Source organism: Ictidomys tridecemlineatus, chromosome 1 (assembly GCF_052094955.1).
Source record: "Ictidomys tridecemlineatus isolate mIctTri1 chromosome 1, mIctTri1.hap1, whole genome shotgun sequence".
Classification (NCBI taxonomy): domain Eukaryota; kingdom Metazoa; phylum Chordata; class Mammalia; order Rodentia; family Sciuridae; genus Ictidomys; species Ictidomys tridecemlineatus.
In genome coordinates this window covers 198,246,438-198,274,045 of record NC_135477.1, presented here as the reverse complement: position 1 = coordinate 198,274,045, position 27,608 = coordinate 198,246,438, and the positions used below count along the sequence as shown (strand labels likewise).

General features: G+C 41.3%; 1 long non-coding RNA gene across 1 annotated transcript; it reads left to right on the top strand.

Annotated features, from left to right (window-relative positions):
• Window positions 1–919: 919 nt before the first annotated feature.
• LOC144364905 (uncharacterized) lies at window positions 920–19,631 on the top strand. The gene is made up of 5 exons (XR_013423016.1): window positions 920–13,733; window positions 15,111–15,258; window positions 15,415–15,693; window positions 16,235–16,362; window positions 19,139–19,631. It is a non-coding gene; the product is annotated as an uncharacterized LOC144364905 (long non-coding RNA).
• The last annotated feature ends 7,977 nt before the right edge of the window (window positions 19,632–27,608 follow it).

Here is a 27,608-nt window from a genome sequence, read left to right as displayed (position 1 = left end):
AGGCATTAAAAATTATTGAAACATATATGGAAAATATGCATTTGGATACAATTGATATAAGTTTGCCTTTATTATTTATTGTACTACCAACAAAAAATATTCCTACAGGAGTATTTTGGCAAGAAGGTCCATTATTATGGATACATTTATCTTATTCTCCTAACACTATTCTTACTAGGTATCCTGAGGCTGTAGGACAATTAATACTCAAAGGAATAAAAACAGCAAAGGCAGTGTTTGGAATTTCTCCCCATAAAATTATTACTCCATATACTATGAATCAAATTGATGAATTAGCTAATGAGTTAAATACTTGGGCAATAATAATGTGCAAATCTAATGTTTCATTTGATAACCACTTACCATCTAATCCTTTATTGTCTTTTTGGTCATTGCATCCTGTAATTTTTCCAAAAATGACAAGAAAAACACCTATCATGAATGCTCCAAATATATTCACTGATGGGTCAAATAATGGTACAGCAGCAATAGTTACACCTGATCAAACTTTTACATTTTTAGTACCCAAACAAAACAGCTCCAGGGAAAAACCCTCAGAGCCCAACTGCCACCACCAGCTTCCACAAGCCTCTCTCCCCCACACTAGCCTCTCAACCTCCCACAATCCTCCTGCTCTTGAGGCCGATTGGCTGGGTTGCGTGGGCAGAGCCAAAGAAGTCACCCAATGAGCAGCTCCGTGGAGGAGCCAATCAGCTAGATGTTGCTGGGGCCGCTGTGAGCCAATCATCAGCTGGCAGTCTGAAGGGCAGGGAAACAGCCCAATGAACATCACCGCAGAGGAGCCAATCAGCTAGATGTTGCTGGGGCCACTGTGAGCCAATCATCAGCCGGCAACTGGAAGTTTGCTGGCAGCTGGATCATCAGCCGGCAGCTGGAAGTTTGCTGGGGCCCCTTTGGCTGTGGCTCTCAACATCAACAGCAGCTGATTTGGATTCCGGAGAGATTAACTAAAATCCTGACCCAGTGATTGTCTGGAGTCAGGGGTCTGTTTTTGTGTTTCCACAGGGAGAACAGCAGCTGATTTGGATTCCGGAGAGATTAACTAAAATCCTGACCCAGTGATTGTCTGGAGTCGGGGGTCTGTTTTTGTGTTTCCACAGGGAGAACAGCAGGTGATTTGGATTCCGGAGAGATTAACTAAAATCCTGACCCAATGATTGTCTGGAGTCGGGGGTCTGTTTTTGTGTTTCCACAGGGAGAACAGCAGCCGATTTGGATTCCAGAGAGATTAACTAAAGCGATTTCTACAGACCAAAAAGAAGATGATTTAGCTCAAATCCATAATAGCTGATATCCAAAACTCCAATTTGGCTATCCTTACATCTGCAACAGAACCAGGATGCTTTTTTCAATATCTATTTTATTATTGCCCTTTCCCATATCATGAAGTTCTATTTTATTTTATTATTTTTTTTTTAGTACCCAAACAATCAGCTCAAAAGGTAGAGCTTAATGCAGTATTACAAACTTTTGTGATGTTTAAAGATTCTGTATTTAATTTATTTTCTGATAGCCAGTATATAGTTAATGCTATAGTATCCCTTGAAGATGCTGGTAGGATTTCCCCTTCTTCTACTGTTTTCTCTTTGTTTTCCACTATACAAAGTTTAATCTGGGACAGAAAAGATCCATTCTTTATAGGACATATCAGGGCACATACAGGATTGCCTGGAGCCCTTAGTTTGGGCAATGAATTAGCAGATAAAACTACACATGACATACATATTTTCTCTACACTAGAAGAAGCTATAAATTTTCATGAAAGATTCCATGTCAATGCTAATACTTTTCAAAAGCGTTTTAAAATAACTAAGGAACAAGCTAGACAAATAATAAAACAATGTCAAAATTGTGTGACCTTTTTACCACAAGTTAATCTTGGAGTAAATCCTAGAGGATTGATGCCTAACCATATTTGGCAGATGGACGTCACACACTTGCCAGAATTTGGAAAATTAAAATATTTGCATGTTACAGTTGATACTTCTTCTGGATTTTTGATGGGCTCCCTTCATGCCGGTGGAAAAACTAAAGATGTTATAGCTCATTGCTTACAAAATTTTGCCACTGTGGGCATTCCAAAACAGTTAAAAACAGATAATGCCCCTGGTTATACGTCTACTTCTTTTAAACAATTTTGCTCATCATTTGGCATTACTCATATAACAGGAATCCCATACAATCCACAGGGACAAGGCATAGTTGAAAGAGCTCATCAAACTATTAAAATGTACTTATTAAAGCAAAAAGATGGAATTGGGAATGGGTATATATTCCCCAAAGATAAACTTAAAATAACCCTTTTTACTCTAAACTTTTTAAATTTGGATTCATCAGGACTTAGTGCTGCAGAAAGGCATATGTGTCCAAAAAATGTACATAAGCCCAAGGTACTTTGGAAAGATATTCTAACAGGACAATGGAAAGGTCCTGACCCAGTAATTGTCTGGAATCGGGGGTCTGTTTGTGTGTTTCCACAGGAATAACAGCAGCCGATTTGGATTCCAGAGAGATTAACCAAGGTTCTGACCCAGAACAGCAGCCGATTTGGATTCCAGAGAGATTAACCAAGGTTCTGACCCAGTGATTGTCTGGAGTCGGGGGCCTGTTTGTGTGTTTCCACAGGGAGAACAGCAGCTGATTTGGATTCAGGAGAGAGGCTTGTGGAAGCCCGTGGTGGCAGTTGGGCTCTGAGGGTTTTTCCCTGGAGCTGTTTTCTTTGGCGTTTGTAGTTCTAAAAATAAAGTTAGTTTCTTTTTGACAAGTGGCTCCTGATTTGTGCCAAGCCAGACTTCGGCATTTGGTGGCCCGTACGGGGAGCAACTGAGGGTAAGTAAACTGCTCGACCCTGAGGGCAGGGCGAGAGAATGGGGAGCCATTGTAAGATTCCTCTTTTGTTTTGCTTCATTTTTGTTTTAAGTTGCCTGTCCCTGGAGATGAGTGAGAGGGAAGAAAAACCACTCACATCTGAGGAAAAACTATTTGCGTCTGAGGAACAGATAGGGAGAAAGGATGGATGCATATGTCAGGAGGATAGAAAGGCTGTTATAATGATTTTGTGTGGTTCCCTTTTTATTGGATTCTATCTCGGTTTTGTTTGGCGTCATCTTGTTGGGTTGTATTATAGTAGAAATATGGGATCAGCAATTAGTAAAAAACAAACCGAAAGAGTGTTAAGTAAATTGTTAGAGGAAGGAAGCTTCCCAGTAAAATCAAGAGCAGTCAGGGCATACGTTGATATAATACAAAAATATAGCCCATGGCTTTTTAAGGAGGAGTTGTTAGATATATCACAATGGAACCATCATGGTGAAGATTTAAAAAGAATAGAAAAGAACAACCCAGGGACTCTGCCAGTTGGCACATTGTCATTGTGGACGTTGGTATCTGGTTTGCTTAGTCCAAAGCCTTCAGTTCAGACAGAGGTAGAGGAAGAAGAAGACATATTGATTCAAGTAGAAGAGGAAGTCTCTCAAGTTAGTCAGAAAGAGGAAAAGATTCAAGTAAAAGAGAAGGTCTTTCGAGATAGTGAGACAGAGGAAGGAAGTTTAGAGCAGAAAAATCTATCAGGGGAAAAAAAAATAAATATTAAAAAAAAAAAAAGGGGCTGGGGATGTGGCTCAAGCGGTAGCGCGCTCGCCTGGCATGTGTGCGGCCCAGGTTCGATCCTCAGCACCACGTACAAACAAAGATGTTGTGTCTGCCGAGAACTAAAAAAAAATAAATATTAAAAAAAAATGACAGAATGAAAAAAAAAAATTGTGTGTTTCCACAGGGAGAACAGCAGCTGATTTGGATTCCGGAGAGATTAACTAAAATCCTGACCCAGTGATTGTCTGGAATCGGGGGTCTGTTTGTGTGTTTCCACAGGAAGAACAGCAGCCGATTTGGATTCCAGAGAGATTAACCAAGGTTCTGACCCAGAACAGCAGCCGATTTGGATTCCAGAGAGATTAACCAAGGTTCTGACCCAGTGATTGTCTGGATTCGGGGGCCTGTTTGTGTGTTTCCACAGAGAGAACGGCAGCTGATTTGGATTCCGGAGAGATTAACTAAAATCCTGACCCAGTGATTGTCTGGAGTCGGGGGTCTGTTTTTGTGTTTCCACAGGGAGAACAGCAGCCGATTTGGATTCCAGAGAGATTAACTAAAGCAATTTCTACAGACCAAAAAGAAGATGATTTAGCTCAAATCCATAATAGCTGATATCCAAAACTCCAATTTGGCTATCCTTACATCTGCGACAGAACCAGGATGCTTTTTTCAATATCTATTTTATTATTGCCCTTTCCCATATCATGAAGTTCTATTTTATTTTTTTGAGCTCATACAGACCTAGGTTAATGTTTTGCTGATCAGTTCTATTTTTTTTGACTATATAGTTTTTAAACATTGCAATAGAGATTTTACCTGTAAAAACTTATAAGGCCTTTACTATTATGTTATGTGTTGTATGTATTATATTATGTGTGCACACTTGTGTTTTGTGTTATATGTTTGAATGTATGTATGTCCAATGTACGTATTTCCATATATCATATATGATGAGCGCTCATGAAAAGATGGATCCAAATATATTTTTTTTTATTCACGTGATTTAAATGGTTTAATTTAAATTGGGTAAATAACTGTTAAGAATTGTTTTAATATGTAAACAAAAAAGGAGGTTAACAGATCTGTTTGTTTACTCTCACCTTTCGTTTTCATTATATTTAATAATTCTCTTCACTATAATGTAAATTGTTAAGAAAATTGTTTTCTTTTAGTGTCTTCTGGAATGTTACCTAATTTTTTCTTTAGCCATTATTGCCAGAATTTCTATCTTCATCCCAGTGCCGATGAAGATAATATAAATTGTTAAGAAAATTGTTTTCTTTTAGTGTCTTCTGGAATGTTACCTAATTTTTTCTTTAGCCATTATTGCCAGAATTCCTATCTTCATCCCTGTGCCGGTGAAGACAAAGATAAAACTAATCTACAGTTTCTGCAATAGCCATCACTGAACTGCTTACAGAACTTGCACTGAACTGCTTACAGAACTATGTGTCACTTGTATGCATTGTGAACTATCTGTTGGTGCAGCGACTTGTGGTAGTGTTGGGGTATTTTTGCTGATGATATCATCGGTGGTACAATTTTCCCAAAAGGAGCCGTCAATTGACTTGGTATATCTTCCTCCCTTCTGCTTGTCATGATCATTCAGCTAAAATTTGGGGGTCAACAGAGGTGAGGCAAAGAACCTCACCCCCTTCCCCGCTGAGACCTCTCCACAGGTGTGGCTGTATACTGGACCGGTAGTCAATGACGGGTAAGATCCAATTACAATGGTACCAACCTAAGACAGGAGGCTGACGCCCTGAGGTCAGCTCATCCGAAGATGGGTAAGGACCATATGTAGTATTGGACAACCTAAGGCAGGCAGGGTCCATAAGCCACATGCTTGTTGTTTAAACAGAGAGGGGGAGATGTTGAGAGCCACAGCCAAAGGGGCCCCAGCAAACTTCCAGCTGCCGGCTGATGATCCAGCTGCCAGCAAACTTCCAGTTGCCGGCTGATGATTGGCTCACAGTGGCCTCAGCAACATCTAGCTGATTGGCTCCTCTGCGGTGATGTTCATTGGGCTGTTTCCCTGCCCTTCAGACTGCCAGCTGATGATTGGCTCACAGCGGCCCCAGCAACATCTAGCTGATTGGCTCCTCCACGGAGATGCTCATTGGGTGACTTCTTTGGCTCTGCCCACGCAACCCAGCCAATCGGCCTCAAGAGCAGGAGGATTGTGGGAGGTTGAGAGGCTGGTGTGGGGGAGAGAGGCTTGTGGAAGCTGGTGGTGGCAGTTGGGCTCTGAGGGTTTTTCCCTGGAGCTGTTTTGTTTGGCGTTTGTAGTTCTAAAAATAAAGTTAGTTTCTTTTTGACAAGTGGCTCCTGATTTGTGCCAAGCCAGACTTCGGCACTGCTGGACAAAGTTCTAGCGTGAGTGCTGCTGAAAATGCACCCAGGGCTGTGTGGGTGGGGGCAAAGAGGGTCTGGAAGAGGGAATTGAAAGGGAAGTGGTGTTGGGTGCCTGGCCCAACGAGCTGCAACCAGGTGGACCCTCTTTCCTGTATCCGACCCCTTTGTGGGTTTCTTGGTAATCTGTCTTGCTTTGGAGTTTGAACTTGACCTGTGGGCATTTTCCACATGATATTGATATGGGAGTTATAAGAATTTTTGTCACTTGTCTGTTTTCAAAAATGATAGAAATAATGGACCCATGTGAGGACTGTAATGGAAATTCAGTAGAAGTTATTTGTAATGAAGTACCAGCAACATTTGCGAAATGAAGTAAAATAGTTGTATTCCATATAGTTATAGTGCTTAGGAACTTTGGTTTTTATGCTTAAGTGTTAGTAATAGTTGAGTGTTATCTTTTAAAAGATGGAAGAGAATTATCAACTTTAGTTTCCACTGAGTATTAACTCAAATGGTTGAATATAAGTTTTCCAAGGAAAATGAAGATAAGATGTACTTAAGGAATACATTTGTTATTGGTTCATGTTTTTAGCCATTTGGTGGACATTTTCTTACCAGGAGGAACATTTATATTTTCAGTATAAAGATTTCATAGAAAAGTAAGCCGAATGCTTTTATTTTAAAATTTATGGTGATTTCAGTCATGTATTTAAAAAATAAAATACTTTTGTATTGGTACTTGTCATCAAGTTCCTATAGGTTGATGCCTCCAGGATATTAATGGTGAGGAACAGAATCCCAGGCAAGTGGTACATTTCTGGTGTTTTAACTAATAATTTTCTTAAGTCAATATTTGTGGTTATATGATTGAGGTTTTATATATTTGATAAATATTTTTAAGAATAACTTCAGGGCTGAGGTTGTGGCTCAGCGGCAGAGTGCTTGCCTTAGCATATGTTAGGCACTGGGTTTGATTCACAGCACCACATATCAATAATTAAAATAAAGGTCCATTGCCAAGTAAAAAAATTTCTAAAAAAGATATAAAGATGCTATGTCAGTTTTTCATGGCTGTGATCAAAATAACCTAAACAAGAACAACTTGGAGAAAGAACAGCTTATTTTGGTTCATGGTTTCAGTGGACTCAGTCATGGTCAATTAGCACCATTGATCTGGCACCCAAATGAGGCAGAATATCATGGCAGAGGGTATGGTAGAGAAAGGTGCTCAGCTCTTGGCAGTGGGGAAGCAGGGTAGAAGAGGAAGGGGCCAAGGACAAATACTGTTCTCAAGGCCAAACCCATAATGACTTACTTCCTCCATTCATGCCCCATATGCCTATACTTTTCACCACCTCCCTGTGGTCCCTTCAAATTATTAATCCAACTAATTGATTAACCCACTGGTAACGTCAGAACCCTCATGAACATTCACCTCTGGAACATGGTGGCGTTGCCTTAACCATGGGCTTTCCATATTAAGAACAGTAACAGATTTTATAATTGGTTCTATTTTAGCATAATGTAGTTGTTATAACTGAGTTTCATGATGTAATTTGTTGCATGACTGTATTGTACAAGTGTGTAGAGTATCAGAAGAAACCCAGACTCAATAAAGAGCAAACATGAGGGAGGTCGGTTATTAGGGGCAGGGTTATAACAGGGGAATTGATCCTATAAATTCAACACAGGATTGACATGTTTATCATAGAGAAATACACATCTGAGATGAGAAAGAGCAAATTCACTTCAATTTGTTCTGGTTTGGTGGCCCCATATTGTTGGTGGAATTAGAAGACTAAGGCTCTAGGACTTGTTTTGTTCTTGTGATTAAAAACCAGGGCCTGGTACAAGCTAGGGAAGCAATCACTGATTGACACTCCTAGCTTTAGGCAGCAGGCTGTAAAATTATAGGAACCTTTTCTACCTTAGCCTCTCTTTGGAGCACAATGGACAATTCTAATTGTAAGGCATAATAGTAAAAGTAATTTATATAAAGGAACAAAATGATGCTTGTTCACAGGCACACACTTAAGGTATTGCTCTATGATGAAATGTTTTCTGACAAATGCATCCTGAGGTAATTTTGTCCATATGCAAACATCAGAGTATGTACCCACATAAAGTAAGATGGCTACATCACTAGGCGATCTAGTCTGATGGGACAAACTTATAAACTAATCTTCATTGACTGAAATGTTATGTCATATGTGACTGTAACTGGGACCACAGAGGTAAACCTTTTGTCAACAGTTCAGTATTTTTTATGGGTTTGCATGATTTTCACACAAACAAACTGAGGTTTGAGCAGAAGACTTGCTCCTGAAAGTCTCCTATGTCAGACTTCCAGGAAGGGCCAGTTTGACCCATTCCTAGCCAGTACCTGATGTGTGAGAATCATGTGACTGAAATGATGAAGAAGAAGCACTTTCCATCTTGAGGGGCTATACTGGTGGCCAAGCCGGAAGTCCCTGCTTCAGATGGTAAGTCTCCTTCCTTCATATAGTGGTGGGGTGGGGTGGGGGTAGGGGGTTGCCTAGAACTTTTGGTTTCCTGAGATTGGATTGTCATGGGACTGCTGGGCTCCTGTCACACCTGGGGCTGAACACTGGACACAGCAGCAGAGCTGGAAACATCACAGCCAATCAGGCCTCTCAGCTCTACCATGCAAGTGTGAGAAATAGGGTTATGAGGAAAGGACATAGGTGCACAGTAGGTATGTGTGCAGGAAATAAGATCCAGCTTAACAGTGTCAGTGTGGGCACCGGATATGGCGATGTGACTGGGCAATGCAAGAGTTGTGACCTTTTTTGGGGGAAGCTGCAGATAGATATTCCATAAGCCCCCCCCCCCGATGCCCAGCTTCTATTCCTTTTGGTGTTACTGGCTCCTTACACTAGTTGCCTAGATTTCTTGCTTTAAACCCGTTTAAATTCCTTTTTAATATTCCCTGCACCAGTACTGTGCCATTATCCCATTCCCACATGTTTACTGGCTGGTCTTAAAAACTTGGCCTCACAAAATTACGATGTCATTGTGTACAACTTCTATGGCCATAGATTCCCAAACTTGTCTAGGTTTAAAAACCCTTTCCTTAGATACATAGTCCTGGGACAGTGCCTGGGTGGACCTGGGCCTTGAGCCTTCCTCCCCCCTGTGCCACCTGCTCCACTGTCTCCACTCCCTTTCTCTCATCCCCTGGGCCTGATGGGGGCCCTGGTAATTGGCTTTCCAGACCTGGGCCTGGCTTTTTGCTGTAGTACCAGATCACTCATCTCCAGTACCCTGGCCCTGTCCCCATCTCTGGATCTCAGGCCCCTTGCTGGCACCTCCTCTTGAGCCTCCCCTCTGTTGCCCTGGTGCTGTGGGATCCCTGCACTACCTGGACCATCCGGTCAACCTGATTCTCCCAAGCCTGGGCTCCTCCATGGGTCCCGGGTTCCCTCCCACCCAGACACCAAGCTTCATGCTGGCACGGGCAGCCTTTCCACACGAAGGGCCCTCCTTTTGCCCTTCTGTGGTCCAGGTCCCATCCCAATCTTTAGGTTCTACTTCCCTGGATTGCAGAGGAGGGCAATAGGCTGGCCTCAGACACTGAAGGTTGCCTATGGGAAACACAGGCCTGCCCCTCACCTGGGCCCCCTTGGCTGCCCACAGCCTGACACCTGGCAGTGGATGTGGGCGCTGCGCTGACCTTGGCCTGCGCGATCCCCTCCCTTCCCTCCCCTGCCCTCTCGCCTTGCCTGCTGCCCCTAACCCAAGCCAGACCTCCCTAACCATGGAGCTTTAAGTTGTAGTCCTGGGGCCTGGCTCCTGGACTGGGCCCCTGAGCACGTGTTCCTAGTCGTGTTGCGTGGCGTGCCATGGCGTCGGGTGGCGTTGTCGGGTCAAACCGGGGGGCCCCTTGCTTGGGCCCCCTCTCGCGCACGCTCCCCCTCAAGCACCCTCACCCCAACCCACTCTTTCCTCCTCCTCCTCTCACCGCCCCTTCCTCCCTTTCCCTATCTCCCCTTGCGCTCTCTCCCTGCTCCTTGGCCTAGGTGGCGTGGCTCTCTAGCCAGGGCTCCTCCAGTGGGTCCTGGGACCCCTCCCAGCCAGCCACCCAGCTTCATGCTGGCGCTGGCAGCCTTTCCACACCCAGGGCCCTCGTTTGGCCCTGCTTGGTTCCAGGTCCCTGCCTGGAGGATCTACTCCCCTGGATTGCAGAGGAGTGCAATGGGCTGGCCTCTGTGCCCTGGAGGCTCCCTAGGGGAAACACAGGCCTGCCCCTCACCTGGGCCCCCTTGGCTGCCCACAGCCTGACACCTGGCAGTGGACGTGGGTGCTGCGCTGACCTTGGCCTGCTCATTCCTCTCCCTTCCCTCCCCTGCCCTCTTGCCTTGCCTGCTGCCCCTAACCCAAGCCAGTCCTCCCTAACCATGGAGCTTTAAGCTCCAGTCCTGGGGCCTGGCTCTTGGGCCGGGCCCCTTAGCGCGAGTCCGTAGTTCTGTTGCGTGGCGTGCCATGGTGTCGGGTGGCATCGCTCCGGGTCGTCGAGTCAAACCGAGGCCCCTTGCTTGGGCCCCCTACTGCACGTGCTCCCCTTGGTGCCCCTAGTGCCCCCCCACCGCACTCCACTCTTTCCTCCTCCTCCAGTGTTTGCCAGTGTTTCTGATTTGCAAAGGAAGGGAGCATCCAGGAGGGAATGGACATGGGGTTGGGAGTGTTGTGTGGCTCAAATGGAGGCAAATGTAATTGGGGCTTTCCCTCAGTGTCATTCATCTATGGATCACCTTTTATACCTCTTATGGCAGCTGGGAGGAATTTTCAGAGAAGGAACCTTAGGATTTTCGCCTGAGTGTATCTCAGGCCAGAAATTCCTCATGTTGTTCCATACTCCTTCATTCACTTCCACACATCCATGGAAGATCGGGACTAGGGACACTGTGTACTCAAGCCAATTGCTCTCTGAGCCTGGACAGAAGAGTAGGAAGAGGCTTCAGCAGACCCCATCATGCCTGCTCTGTTTTTAACAGGTGATTAACAGCTGCCTAGGCAAGAAACATTTCACCCTAGTCTTGAAGAGTGGTGGCTGCACTAACTGCATTTAAATAGCCGACAGGTACCCATCATCCTCCAAAATAAGAGGAAAAAAGATGTACCTCAAGCTGATGTGGGATGTATGGAGAGGAGCTTACCTCAGTATAGAGGTAAGCTCCTCAAAATATGAATCTCCAAATATGATACTGCTGGTTATTGGTGAGGACTGCTGCTTCTGCACATGTTGAAGTTTGAACATTAGAGAAGCAGGCCAAGGCAAGCAAATGAAGCAGGGTTTATTTAAAAGACTACTCTTGTGAGGGAGAAAGGGGGTATAGCTGCTATCCTGGTATCCCAAGAAGCCAGGTGTTCTGTCCTTTTTCTATGTCCTAGGCTTCCTTTGATGTCCTCCTTCCCCCCTTATTTTTCCCCTTTCTGTGGTCATGACTAGGCCCAGGAATGCTTGGTGGGATGGCCAAAAGTTGGGAAATAGGTAGGCTGAAGGAGGAAGGGCAGGATAGAGTAGAGGAAAAACACCCTAACAACCTTATAGCTCCTTGTAGGGCAGAGATTTTTTTGAGACTGGTTACTTTGACAACAGGTTGGAGCAGGGGCAGGTTCTTGATAAGTTCCCTCACAGAAAGTCTCCCACTTCCCAGACTCACTCAAAATTGGCCTCCTAGATGTGACCTGACTTGATTTACTTATCTATACTGATGCCTGTCTAATTCTGGTTTCCACACCCTTAGAAAATCGATCTTTAACTCCCAGAGTGCTCCTCAAACTCTAATGCCAAAAGGAATCACCTGCTCATAATTTAACAGGAGATTCTGATTCAGTAGGTCTGTGGGGAGCCTGAGAGGGCAGTTCCAGCCTGCTCTCAGGTGAAAGCCTCCCAGCAGGGAACAGCTCACAGCAGTCAGTAGTCTACAATCCACAACCAATGGGACCCAGGCCCACAGGGCAGAAAGTGGGAAGGCTAAGACAGCCTTATCTGTTTTTCATTCACAAACAGGATGCTGTTGCTGGCTGCTGCAGCACACCTACCACCACTGAAAAGAAGTGAAGATCTTTGCTTGGTGAGGTGTGAATAGGCGTGGTTGGAATGAGCCATTAGGCAGGAAAGACTACACAACCTCTGCCTCTTGATTCTGCTTTGGATCAGTGAGGCACACTGGTCTTCAGCACCCTGATGCTCCAACATCCACCCTATCAAATGTTAAGATATACTCTGGGGTATTGATGTTGCTGGGAAAGAAAGTTTTATTTTAGGTAGTGAAAATTTTTTTACATCTCAGTAACATTGTTTACATTTCAGTGGCCTTTAGTGATTAATAAGTACACTCTACGCATTGTCAGGATCTCTTAAGCAATGAGTTAAGATACTTTTTCTATTTTCTAAAAACTTTTTCATAAACCTAGAACATTAATAAACAATGGGAGATCAAGAGTCTGTCTTTTTATATCTAATGACAGTAAAAAAAAGTGTGCAGATCATTTATCCAAACACTTATAATAATTAATCAAATTTAAGTTCCTTCCTTTTTAAAAATTTTTTAGTTGCAGATGGACACAATAGCTTTATTTTATTCATTTATTTTTTATGTGGTGCTGAGGATCCAACCCAGTGCCTCACACATGGTAGGCAAGCCCCCCACCACTGAACTACAACCCCTGCCAGCTCCTTCATTCTTGAGAGGAGACCATCTTTTTCATATTTTACCCTTTGCCTTTCATATTTCCCTCTAGTTTTCTCACTCTGAATAAAACAAGATAAAAGGGAAAATGTCAATTTTTCATAAGATATGATATGCTTTCTATGATAGACCTAATGATAACTCACTTATAGGATTCTGAATGATAGGAGTAGCATAGTAGCCAGGGTCCAAGTCAGAATCTGGTGCTGGTGAGAGCTTAAGTTTGAAAATGGCAAGACAAAAGTTGGGGCATAACCTAAAGGCAAATGTTAAAAGAAGGGGCTTTTGTTTTCCCATTCACTGAGGGTTTTGCTCTTCTGCTTTACAACTAACTGACTAAATTCATGTTATCTTTTTTTCTTTTATTTAAAGAGGGGATAAAATGTCATTTAGAAAAATTCCCTGGGCTGAAGCCATACCTCAGTGGTAAAGTGCTTGCTTCACACGTGTGAGGCACTGGGTTTAATCCTCTGTACCACATAAAAATACATAAAGATACTGTGTGTTCATCTACAACTAAATAAATATTTTTAGAAAATCCCTCACAATTACTATAATCCATTAATACAAATCTCATTATGTTATTATAGACCAAAGAGGGCTGATTTAATCTGAAAATCTTCCTAAAGGTCTAGAATACAAAGGGCACAGATGGAAAGTTTGCCTGCACAAAGACACTACTATAGCTAGATATTCCAGGTTCAGTTTGGGCACCACTCCACCTTGTACCTTCCAACCCAAACAAGGAAGGTGTGAATCTGCAGGGCTCCTGTGTGGGGCTGGTGGCCCAGGGCAGTGGATCTGAAATAGAAATGGGTTTCAGAGACCAAAAAAGCTGTGGGAATGCCCCTGGGAGACATATGTGGTGTCAAACAGGCTCATATTCCCTTCTGTACTTTTGCATGCACTGATCTCTTGGGACTAAGACCTCATCTGCAGTAGCTTGGGGATTCCAAGACCTGATAGGTGCTTATACAGAAGCCTCCAACCCTATCCATAAAGGAAGTCATTTCTGTGACTTTAAGGATCCTGCTCAGCAACCCTCAGGTAAGTGGATTGGTTCTTGCTTTCTCAAGGCTTTCCCAAGGTGGGGGAATTTCCCCCCACATTGTGGTCCCTTTCCAGGTAGAACTCAAGGACTACAGAATTCTGTACCTGCTCCAACAGGAGAGAAAAGAATTAGTTTTATTCATCTTCATTTTTTATATTGCTTTAAAAATGTATCTATTGACATATATACAACAAACATTGAAGGGGTTCATGTTATATCTTCATTCATACCGAGGGCATTGGTCACTTACACCAACTTGTCTTTCATCTTCTCCTCAATCCTTCCTAGACCCTAATAATCCTTACTCTACATTCAAGTAAACTTTTTGTTTATAAAATTCTACATTTGAGAGAGAACATGCCATACATGTAGCTCTTTTCATAACAACTGGCTGAGATATGCTTGATTGAATAATATGCTGGATTGAATAATAATGCAGAGTTGATGACATTGAAGGGATCATGAAACAGGGGGGCCAGTGTTTCTATAAGATTTAAATATATGTGTGCTTCTAATAATTTTTTAATAATCAATTTCTGGTAACCTTGCAACAGTGGGCCATACCTTGAATCACACCTATTAAGGAGCCTGAGGTGGGAGGACTGAAAGTTTTAGAAAGCCTGGGATATTTAGGAAGGCTCTGTGGCTGAAAGAAAATACCAATAAAAGGGCTCTGGTAGTGAAATGTGAAAAATTCTTTTACATTAGGGAGATGTTTTAAAGGGCCACAGTTTTTTTCTACATTGGGGTTATGCTTCTACGATAATAAGCAGTATGATCATGTAAGAATGATCAAACCTTCACAAAGGTTATTTGTTGTACTATGTTTCAGGAACTGTTGTTACTTTGTTCATATTTCCTTTTTTCTTCTTCAGTACTGGGAATTGAAGCAAGGTCCCTAGAACAAAGCTACATTTCCAGGCTTTTTATAATTTTGAGAGAGAGTCTCCTTTAGTCGCTCACCTGACTTCAGACTTTTATTCCTTCTACCTCAGCTTCCTAGTAGCTATGATGACAAGTGTTTGACACAACTATGCTGGACTGACCTATGGTTTCTTAGAATCCTAAGACATAATTTTCAAAATTAAGAATTTTGTTCTCACTTCACAGATTGAACAATGTCCACCAGCTGTGACTTAAAATTTTTAAATTTATAATCACATTTAAATCTATTAAATGTTGAGATAAAAATTTAAATCTGAACCATATTTGGTTTTTTGATATTTGAAGAGTATAGCTTTCCATCCCCCCACCCCACCTCTCTATTCCCCTTAGTCCTTATAATTTAGGAATTCATCAGTAGAGAAACAAAACAGGTAGCTGAGAATTCCAATCAAGAGTGGAGAATTGATTTCCATCTTTTCTCGTAACAGAGGACTCGGTTGCAGCATTGCCTTTGGTGTGATTTGGGATAATGAATTAAGCCTTTGTAGAAGCAAAGGTACATGCCCTGAAGAAGCGCTGTGATCATGGGATTTCATATACACAAAGGAAACAAGAGAATCTGGTGTTTCATAATGAGTAAGCCTTTGTGAAATATTTTCACCTTAATCTGCTTAATCTATTTAATTAATTACTTAATCTAATGAATTACTCATACCAATTAGATTTAATATAATTGCATCCAAAATGATTTCTCTTTTTTTTTCTTTTTTTTTTTAAATTTGTTCATCCTAGATATACAGGACAGTAAAGATGATTGCTTTTCTACTGAAGTTCATCAGACCCAACATTGTGAAGCAATTTACTGCCAAGAGTACCATCATCATCCAACATAATGAACTCTACCTTGAAATTGTTCATTCAAGCGGGCCATCAGTAAAAAACAAATGCTGAGCAGCCACTCAATTTGTTCCCTCCTCTTTCAGCCCTGCCACTGCTTCTTCGGATCTAGAGGCCAAAGTCATGGACCAATCATTCCTGTGTCAAGCAGGCTCTGGAATCTACAGAGTGACAGTAAGATCCCAGTTGCCTTTGTCACTGAGCTTAGAAGATTCTGGGAAGTGGTTCCCCTTTCTGTCCTCAGCTGGGAGAACCGAGGTGGGAAAGCCTAAAATATAGGCCATGGGGGCTGCTATATTGGGTCTCCTTCCACCCAGACACTTGCCCAGCGCCCATACACCATAGAACCATCGCTAGTTCTACCTGCCTGCCTTTCCAGAACCCTATGCTCATGACACCAAAGAACTCAAATTCATCCTCAGGAGAGTGCCATGCTGCAAAGCAACCAGACAGTCGCCTGACCTGGAAACTTCTCTTGGTGAAATCCATATAGGCCTAGAGAAAGGCTCCCCAGAGACATGGAAACTTTTAACCCTGATTCATGACCACTGAGTTCTAGGAGTACTGAGTTTTCAGATTGGTAGATTTTGTTTTTACTTCTGTTCCAGAAAAATGTAAGATGTATTACTTACCAAAGTCTTCTTGTTTACTTTCTAATAGGCAATTGATGTTGTTGTACAGGCTCTCATGAATATTTGGTCCTTTTGATCAACAGGAGACAGAATGAAGAGAGAAGAGAGGATGGATGAGTGCTGCATGTGGTAGGAGACAGAGCTCTGATTCTGAGCTGTGCTGTGGACTGGAAATCGGAGCCTTAGAGATGGTCTCCTTTGGTGGACAGAGGTATGGATAGTATCCAGAGAGGGCGATGCAAAGGATCCCCAAATTTTATCCTCAAACAAATATATCCAAGTATAGAAAAGAAAGTATGGGATGGTAGGAGCTCCTTAGCTGGGAAATGTGTCTCTTTGCACAATATCTGTATCCTGCATCTACCTAAGGAAAGGCCTGGAGTCTTCAGTGTCTATGACAGCTACAAGGCTGTCCCTGACCAGCACAGCTTCTCTCAGACACTAGCATCTCTGAGTGGTGTCACTGAGATCCAGTTTAATACCAACCAGGGAGAGGAGGTCCTGGAAGGCAGAATGTCTGCCTCTGGTCCCTGGATCCCTGGGGTAATGAGTTAACCTATATAGAAAATGTACAAATGTCTCCATTTAAACAATGTATTTCTTGATGGAAAGGCTTACACCGAAGAAAACCTATAAAGTATCTAGATGAAATTTTGAAAGACATGTTTTCATTTACCTGTATATTTGCTCAAAGAAAAAATTATATAAAACTATCCTTATAAAAACATCCTAAAATAAAAAATATTTTAAATATTCTTTTTATGGAGAATATGTATTTTTTAAATATTTTTTCTCAGTTGTAGATGGACACAATACCTTTCTTTATTTCTCTTTATGTGGTGCTAAGAATCAAACCCAGGGCCCCACACATGTTATGTGAGCACCGTATCTCTGAGTCACAACCCCAGCCCAACAGGAAATGTATTATTTTATGTAGCCATTCTTCTGGGGTTGTCAAAAATGAAAGAGATTATAATAAGCTCAAGGCAAAAAGTCATATATAATAGCACAATTGTATTCCTTCAATCTTTAGGAACCCACACTGAACACACACAGTTTATGCAATCCGATCAAAAAGCAGAAGCAGATTTCAGACTGAATATCAGAGAGTGTCTCTCAAAAATCGCACAGCAACTGGCCCATAGAGAGAGTTTCAGAAATTAGAAAAACTGGACAGGTAGCCATCAGCACCAGAGCAAACCTCTACAGAGCCACAAAGCCCCTGAAAAATGTCACAATACTGGGTCATTCCAAGTGTTTTGGGGGAATATGTGCATGCATTACTGCACATCACTATTGGAAAATAAATGCTGCACCCTAAAGAACAATCTGTCAATTATTGGTAAAATTAAGGTCATACACTTTTTATGGAACAGTTTTATACATTGTCACCTGTTCTAGAGAAATTCTCCCACAGGTTCATAGAGACAATTATGTGTGGTTATGGGGACAGCAGCAATATGAATGTCCACTGCATAACAATGGAGAGTTGTGGTGTGCTAAGGCACATCAGAGGCTACTATGTCAGAATTTGAAGCAGCAGATGAAATGTACATAAAAAGATCTTAATAACTTGCAGATGGGGACATTGAGTGCAGATTAGTTGTAGAGTGCTTGCCAGCATGCATGAAGTCCTGGAGTCAATACCCAATGATACATAAAAAATAGTTAATAGAAAGAAAAAGAAAAAAAAAGGAAATGTTAAAACTTCTTCTAAATACAATTGGGTATGTCCCCTGAAAATTTTAACATCAATTAAAAATATAATCTCCTGAAGAATGAATCAATCCTCTTCCTATAACTTGTCAGAGGTTATGTGTGAAAATGGTTCACTATTGTCTTGATAAAAAGCTCCACAAAATCTTGCAAATCAAGAGGTTCAAATATTTGTGTTCACTTTTGAAACACAGCAAAACTGTCAAGACCATCAAGGGTATGCATATCCATGGTCTTAAGAGTATGATCCAGCACCACTGAGTCTGGTCTCTGAAACCAGCCAGTCCATATGTGTAGAACTAGCTAGGTGTAGTGACCCTTGCAGGCAATCCCAAAGAAGCAAGAGACTGAGGGAAGAAATACAGATGTTTGAGTTCATCCTAGTCAATATAGCCAGATCTTGTCTCAAACACAAGATAAAATGGCCTGAGAAGAAGATCAGTGGTAAAGCCTGATATTCAATCACGAGAATTATTGAAAAACAAACAAAAATTAAGTGCAGAATTAGACTAGTGATTTTGAATTTTTTTTATGTATTTTATTTAGAGACAGAGTCTTAATGAGTTTCTTTGCACCTTGCCCTTGCTAAAGCTGGCTTTGAATTCAAAATTATCCTGGCTTGACCTCCCAAGCCACTGGGATTACAGAGGTGCACCACCATGCCTGGTTAATTTGACTATGTTTATTTGAAATAGAGAAAAAAATTTTGGAGTGAATTGAAACTTGAAAGAACTAGAGGCTCGCTTCTATCCTACCTCATCCTCGCATCCTTTCCCTAATTCAATCAAAACCAAGGAATTTCAAAAATGCCTTCAGGATTGGTCCACTTGCACCTTAATCTTATGAGGTTCTTCAATCAATGTATGGTGCAAATGAATGTCCCTCCCACATGATTGGGTGTTGCTTCTGAGGTCAACTACTGGACAGAACACTATGAAAAGCTTCAGTCCATACCAGACTAAATGAGTTGGTTCTTTTCCTAGGCCAGGTAAAAACACACCTTGCCATGGTAGGGAAGCTGAAGCTATGGCAGTCTGTCAGTCAACCTGGAGATCATTGACTCTTATGAGATCTTTTCCACAGCCCCACATTCCCCTAGGCCTGAACCCAGATAATTTTTCTTCACTGAGCTGCCAACTCCTCCCAGTGCCTCCAGAGATGCAGAGATGTAAATTTTCCAGTAAGCCAACTGCCTCACTGGGCTTACAAATAGCAGGGAGCTGTCTTTGGGGAACTGAGGTCGTGCACTAACAGTATGTGTTGTTACACAGGAGCAGGGAGTTTAGATGGACCAGCACAGAGTTCAAGACCATCCAGCAGCCAATGGCTGAAACCTCTCAGGAGCTCTAGTCACCTCAAATATCTGCAAACACTATGGTCAGTGAGACCAATGGGTCCTGAACTTCCCAGGAGGTGCCAGTGCCTGGACAATTGAACAAACCTACACTCAGGCCTTCTCTTGGAGCCCAGGAGATCCCCAGAAGCTGCGGAAAACTGAGGCTCACATCCCAGAGGAACCCAGAAAGGAAAGGAATCTCATCTTGAGGATGCCTTGCAGTACAATGCCCTTCAGCCAAAGCCCTAGAAGGAACATGAAATGCACCACTGGGGACACTCATACTGCCCCTGTGGACTCATGCACTGGGACTATGCCCTGCATGCCTAGGCACTTTGAAGTCTTGGCTGTGGTGATCATCCCTCATTTTGTTCTTTCTCTCTGAAATGATTTAAAGGTTTTTGAATAAAAAAAAATTCTTTGTGTAATTAATTTGTTAAAGAACTCTTCTTTTAGATGAACTGAGAATTCTTCTAGTTTCTAATGTGATTGAATTTTTCATGATGAGCCATTCCTGTATTCACTGCTTGTCTATTGATCTGGAGGGGGTGAGTAAAGGGTCAGGATAGGAAGCTGTATAGGTAGGTCTGGGGCAGGAGGAGCCAATTACCCAGCTCAGATCTGTGGCTGAACTCAATGCCATCTCTGGAGATATGAGGGTATTGTGCTAACAGAATATATAGTTGGGTGGCCACTTGATGGTGTCTCCTCAAAACTGAATGTGACCTTCTGGAATAGGAGAGAGAATAAGCATCAATAAATATCTTTTAAATGCTCTACAGTTGATTTCTTATTAACTAAGAAGGACATCAAAATGAAATCTCTAGTCTTGGGACTTCTGAGTTGACAATCATGGGATCCAAGACATCAGCTCTAGGTCAGACATGTCCAGACAGTGACAGAATCCTGCCCTGGTGGGCTATGTCTAGGTTAAGAGACTTTACAGATTTTCTTTTAAGATCCACCAAAACTGAAGGCTTTTGGGTGGGGTCATATGCCTAATGTAAGTTGGCTCAGGTAGCTTTATCAAACTATCATCAGCAGGGTGCCATGTTGTTTACTAGTAGTCCAAGTTATACAGGAGGCTCAGGCAGGAGCATTGCTTGGGCCTAGGACTTTGAAGCCTCCCTGGAGAACAGAACAAGATCCTGTCTCAAAAAATAAAAAGATAAATTATACATTGAGCTCAGCTTGATGGGATGTAATGCCTTCATTAGCATGGACATGGATTTTTAAACTTTCCTGTTCCCTGAAACCCCATAGGTTTTAGATTGAGGGGATTTGGATTTAGAGGGGTCTAGGTGCTAGGTCTTAATGAACAGTGAGATCAGACCTGTTTGCCTTGCTTTTCTCATCAGCTAAATTTAGTGTCAATTGTCTATGGAATGGAATGGGATTAGAGGTCAAAGAGAAGTTGGAGTATTTTTGTGGTTCAGATATAGAGATAAGATTCCAATAGGATCATCCTTTTTCCTAAAAAGCTAAAATCTAAATCAGCATTTCTTCCTCTCTCATAAATTTTCTTGAACCTTGGTGACAACTAGAGGTTTAGCCTCCACAATAAACAAAGGAAGCTAGGTGCAGAGGCCAAGGCCTGTAATCCCAGGGATTTGGAGTCTGAAGCTGGAGGAAAATAAGTTCAAGGCCAGCGACAGCAAAATTAAAAGTCTTTTGGGGCTGGGGATGTGGCTCAAGCGATAGCTCGCCTGGTATGCGTGCGACCCGGGTTCGATCCTCAGCACCACATACCAACAAAGATGTTGTGTCCGCCGAGAACTGAAAAATAAATATTAAAAATTCTCTCTCTTTCTCTCTCTCTCTCTCTCTCTCTCTCTCACTCTCTTAAAAAAATTAAAAGTCCTTCTCTCTCTCTCTCTCTCTCACACACACACACACACACACACACACACACTGGAGATGTAGTTGTGTATAGAGATGTATGAAGCTCTTTGTTCACTCACCTGCACCACCAAGGGGGAAAAAACCATCTGTAGTGTGTCGTAACCACATATGTCACTGTGCAAAAAAGATTCCAGACCTTGTGAGATGATATATTTTACAAATGTAATAGTACTAAATGACATCTTCATTTTTGAGAACCTTTCACTCCTTTACACACACATACACCATGCCTACCAAAATATTGAGTATTCTAATAATGTACTTTCTTTTGGTTTATTTACATAAAACAAAATTAGAAGTCTCTAAAAATCTTTATACAACTATGCTTTCAGTATTGAAAATGATGAGAAGAACTACATAGCATAGCACATTATAATTTTTTTTTGTTACACATGACAGTACAATGATTTTGAAATATCGTAATTTGAATGAGATAGGATATAACTTCTCATTTTCTGAGTATTCAGATTGCAGAATCCAAATTTTAATATGGGCAAAATAAAATAATAGATAACAAAAGAAGAAAAAACCTGACATTTAAAAGATTTCCCCCCCTCCTTTCAACTTGGGATTGAACTTGGGGCACTTTAACACCAAGCTACATCTCCTGCTGTTTTTATATTTGAAGAGAGAGTCACACTATGTTGCTTGTGTGTTTATGATCCTCTTGCTTGAGCCTCCTGAGTAGCTGGAATTAAAGACATTTTAGAGGTTGATAATGGGCAACATTAATAATCAAATATAATTATTAATAATGGGCAACATCAATATTGCACAGAGGTAGTACACAACTACCTCTATGGCTGACTTTCTCAATCACTAACTATTTCAAATTATTCCATTTAGATAAATGGTGATTTTTTTTTTAATTTAGGGCAGGAAATTCCTCAGATTATGTTCACATTCATTTTCTATATGGTATTATTTTTCTGAAATATAATCAAAGTCTCATGATCTTGAATTAAAACTGATCCATGAAAAAATCTCTGTGGCATATGTTTGAGAGAAAGAAGTTACATTGTGGATTTTACTGTCACATTTTTTGTCACAATGATTCAAGGAGAAGTAGTTTTTATCATTAGGAGCTCTAAGAGCATCCATAAAACTATAGACTCCTTCACAAACTTGCTTCTTAACAATTCATTTGGGCCAAGCAAACTCTGCTTTGTAGTGGGTTTATAACTTGGCCCTCTAGAGTTGAAGCCTTAGCTGCTGCTAACATAAATCAGGAAGATTCCAGGCAGGGCTCACCCATCCATTGTGCAAAGTGACTAGGGCCTTAAAATACATTATGGTCCTACAAAATTGTTTTAATTTTTTTTTAACTGAAAGAAAAAAATAATTATCATGCATAATATAACACCTGTTATATAACATCAGCATATTTTATAAAACCATAGTGTTTGACAACAATTTTTAATTTAATGTATTTATTAAGTTTTTAGTTCAGGAATGAGTGCCTTAAGGCAAAAGAATGCCAAGGATCAGGTGGGTTTCTGCTAGGGGCAGAGGGCCACAGTATGTGTTCGAATTCCCCAGGCTGAGGAAGGCTCAGTATTTGACAAGTAGCACAGAGGGAGGCCAAGTGCTTTGGTCTTAGCTGGTGAATGCACCAGGAAGAGGAGTTATCTCCTGACTTGACCTCCACTTAACTGTACTATGACACATTTACTTGTCTTAAGTAACGTTTGTATTATTTAAAAGTTTGTCATTGAATAATCTTTAGTAACTTTTATATCCATTCATAATTTAATAAAGTTCTTATATAATTATCTTTGATATCATTTGCATCCATTTTGCAAACTAAAAATCTCATAATATTTTTGTAGTTTTTGTGACTCTTACTAAATACTTTGCTAAAATATTCATTACTTAAATTTCATTTCACTAGAATAATTTTCAGTAGTACAGGAAAGAGAATGAAAGTGGAAGATATAAAATTAGAGGATGATTTTATCAAATATTTTTTTATTAAAGGTCCTACACAAAATGTATAAAATTGTGTAGCATCATTATCTTTGTTTAAAGATGTAAAATCTAAGTGATTCTATATCAAAAGGGAGCCATGTTTTCAATACCATAAAAATTTAGATATATATAAAATTCCTTAATGCTCTCTACCTCTTAGAATTATAAGGGCATTTAATATGTCCTAGAACCTCTATGCTATCTATTCTCTTTGAGATTTTAAGGGTTGCCTTATTTCTGAGTGGATCATTTTTACTTGTACTATGAAAGAACACTATTTTTTCCTTAATAGAGTTTCTTTTTTTCCTGTGAATAAATCTGTACAATAAATTCCTAAAAGTGGAATTGCTATATCAAAACAGTATATTTAAAATTGTTAAAACACATGGATATGTTGCATACCAAATTAATTCAAACACCAATATTGAGGAACGTCTTTCTGCCAACATTATTTAACAATGTTTATTTAAAATGGTTTTCTTAGTTGCACAAGGACATAATATCTTTATTTTGTTTATTTTCAGAACCCTGTGCTTCACATGTGCAAGACAAGTGCTCTGACACTGAACCACAACCCAGTCCTTTGCCAACATTTTAACAACATGGATTATAATGGACACTCCTTCTCCTTTTTTATATAGCAGGAATCAAATTCTTGAACTCATTCATGCTAGGCAAGTGCTCCACCACTGACCTACATCCCTGGACCCTGTGATTAAAGTATTTAACTCTTTCTAATATGCCATTTAAATATGTGTTTCTTTTAATTTTCTGGTGTCTAACATTGGTGAGACTAGGCTCAACATTGCTACTGAAAAGCTAGTAATGTTATGTATTTGTCTGTGAGAATTTGAAGAGTTCCATAATTTTCATCACTTTTCTAATTGATTTGGAGTGACTGACATTGATAATATGTAATTGTCAATAATTAGTACTTTCAAAAGCTTAAAGCATCCCATCTTATGTACTTTATTTCCTCTTTGCCTCATTCACATCCATTTTTTTTCTCCCTAATACTCATCCCAATTTGCTCTCTTGCTGAATCTTCAATTATGATTTCAAACACTTCACCTTGAAACATTTCTTCATGGCTCCACTTTGCACCATAACAGCCAAGAACTCTGGATACCCAGTGTCATCAGAACTCTCCTTTCCAGATTCCAGGTTCACACTGCCCCCAAGAATCATTACTTTTTGCTCCAGGAGAAAAACTCATGTAGTTTTAAGGTAAGAGCACATTAGCAGTCAGATTGGGTGAAACGTGGTGGGCGGGAGGACATCATTGAATAGAGCTGTAGAATTCCAGGAGAAGAGGTAGCAGGAGAAAAGATTCAGGAACAAAAACTCCCTAAAGGTCCAGGAAAAAGCCAGTGTCTGAAGCTGCATTGGCCATAGAAGTCACAGAGGTCATCCTGGAGCTTGGGATCTATCAAAGTTGTTTGCAGTATCTGAAAAATAGAGAGAGGGGAGAAAGAAGAAAGAGTGCGTGGAGGGAGGGGAAAGGAAAAAGAAGGTTGCAGAAAGAAAGCGCTTTGGTCTGAAACAAGAATGCCAAACTAAGAGTGCATGCAAAAAACTCAGGGTGAAATTTCACCCCAAGAGACCAATACCAAGAATAAACACAAACATAACTGTCACTCCAATGGATTAGCCTTTTATACTTGGACTTAAAAACCTAGGGAACTGCCATCTCATGTGTTCATTCAAAACCAAACTGCTTCATTCTCCTATATACATGGGGTGTAAAGTTTCTGATGCAATTTGAAGTCATCCCTCACTTTTCTTCTTAGTCAAATACATGGTATAAATACACAACATATTGAATCAACTTTCTTCCCAGAATTACATACTAGAAGACCTTAGCATATTCTAGCATAACAGAATTATTTGGTATATGTTCATTACAATTAATTTATGCACTGTTTTGTTTTTTTTCCAGTTAATTCACTGGAGCAAAAAAGTAGGTACATTTTGATATTTTGTAAAATATCACCGAGTAACAATTCTCTGGCTCCATGAATAATAAATTGATTGTAAAGATAAATCTTGCCAGGTGGTAAGGATAGTACACGCTTGTAATCTTAGTGACCTAGAAGGCTGACACAAGAGGACTACAAATTCAAGACAAGGCAGGTAGGGTGGCACACACTTGTAATCCCAGTGGCTATAGAGGCTGAGAAAGGAGGATTGTGATGTCTAAGCCAGCCACAGCAACAATGAGGTGCTAGACAACTCAGTGAGTCCCTGTATGTAAATAAAATGCAAAATAACAAAATAGGGCTTGGTATGTGGCTCAGTGGTTGAGTACCCCTAAGTTCAATTGTGGTGCAAAAAAAAAATTCAAAGAGCTGGGATTGTGGCTCAGTGATAGAGAGCTTGCCTAGCATGTGTGAGGCCCTAGGTTTAGTTCTCAGCACCACATACAAACAAATAAAATAAAAAAGTTATAAACACCTAATAAAAATACTTTAAAAAAATTCAAGAGACTGTTCAGCAACTTTATTAGATCATGTCTCAAAACAAGAACTAAAAATTATTAGAGATACATCATGTAAAGTTGTCAAAAACTAAAGATCCATGATTTCAAGTTCAAATTATAAAAACGCTAGACAAAGTTGGGTCCAAGAAGGCCATCTTTAGTAGCTTACTTTGCAGGACCCCTGGCAGCAGAACAATCTGGGTGGAGTCTTCTGGAGGATTCTATCCCAATGGGAGAATACCAAGGCCTAGAGTTTGGAGGTCTAGCTATTGAGGTCTGTTGAATGGCCTCACAGTGAGTGCAGTCAAGGGTATAGTGGCAGATGTGACCCAGACTGGGCAGATTGCCTGCCCTTCCCTGGCTAGACTTGATCTTCTTCTCTGGCTTCTTGAGTCCTTTGAATCTTTGTTTAATACATTTTATTTATTAATTTATTTGTTTGTTTCTTTGTTTGTTTATTTATTTATTCATTTATATGTGGTGCTGAGGATCAAACCCAGAGCCTCACATATGCTAGGCCAGTGCTCTACCACTGAGCCACAACCCCAGCTCCACTCCATTGAATCTTGACTGCCTGGGCAGACTGTGAGTCCCAAGAAGCAGAAGATTGTAGGTGGGTTTGAAAGGAAGACAGACAGAGGTAGCAGTTAGTCAACTGTAAGGTGTGAAAGCACCTCTTAAATAGTCTTGGGGGAAATAGATGGCCGGGTAACACAGGAAGATCATTTCTCATCTGGGTCCTCAAGGCTGCTGTGTATCTACTAGGAGATGCAGTGTGTGTAAAACACCCAATACACCAGTGCTCTGGATACCTGGAGACACCACCAAATCATGCTGCCAATAAGCAGAGAAAGAACAATGAGGGAGGGCCCCCTTAGGTTTAGAATTGACCCCTTAGATCTAGACCTGGTCTCTCACCACCCAGTGGTCTGAGCCTCCTCATCCCCAACAGGAGTATACTACAACCAAGAATATCGCATTGACACAATTTTATTGAGAAAACAGAAGAAAAATGCACAAGAGCTCTGAAGCCTCCAAGGTGGACAAGCAAACACAAGCGTTACTTCTAGATGATCCCTTCCAAAACGCTCCTCCAAACATGGTTGTAGGAGAAATCTCAGTGCTCTTGGGTCCCAAAGGTTGCATACTCAAGCAGCCTCAGGGAGTCTTGTGCAGAAGGCCCTGGATCCACTCCCAGCAGCCTTGGCTTAACTCCTGGACGCTGATGGGAGCAGGGGGAAGAGGAATATTACAAGGGTAACAACAAGAGGTCTTGGGCTCTAGACATCCCTCACCCACACACCTGGAACACAAGAAAACCCCGGAGATGGTTGATGGCGAGACATTATGAAGACCCCTGACTTTCCTGGGGGCGCCTGGGGCTTCTTCTGGATTGCAGACACAGAGTCCAGGACAGGAAGCTCTGTGCCATGGCGCAAGGTGCTGTGTGCCCAGGGAAAGTCATCTTTTCATGACCAATGCCAAGGAAGATGCGCTTGGGGTGTGGGATGCAGGTTGCAGTGCAAGTCTTGGTAGTCATAGGAAGTATCTGGCGGTTGGATATAGAAGGGCAATGGCAAGGGCCCAGGACATATTAAGCTCAGGGTTGGAGGCCTCTGTAGCCCAGGTGCCTGGTCTGCAGAATGTGAAGCCTGTAGCACACAGCAGGGAAAGTGCTGCTCCATGGCATTGTGGGCCTCACACCAGGTACCACCAAGCATGTGGGACTCAGCAGGCAGCAGCTTTGGTGTTCTGAAACTCCTCTGGCCTCCAGTGAGTGTCCAACCACACTGGGAACCTGGGTGGTGTTTGCTTTAATCCTAAAAGGAAATCCCATTACAAAGCTCACTTAATGAGATTAACAACAGCAACAATTATCTGTTAGTCTATTTAATAAGAAGTCTTGCTCCATACAAGACACTTAAATCTGGACATTTTTCTTCTGGCTTCAGCAGGGTTGTCAGCACAATACCTAGACTATCACAACTTGATTTGGTTGTAACCCTTTTCATTCCTGAACTCTGCCTGTGTGGTAGAATACTTGTGACTAGGAATA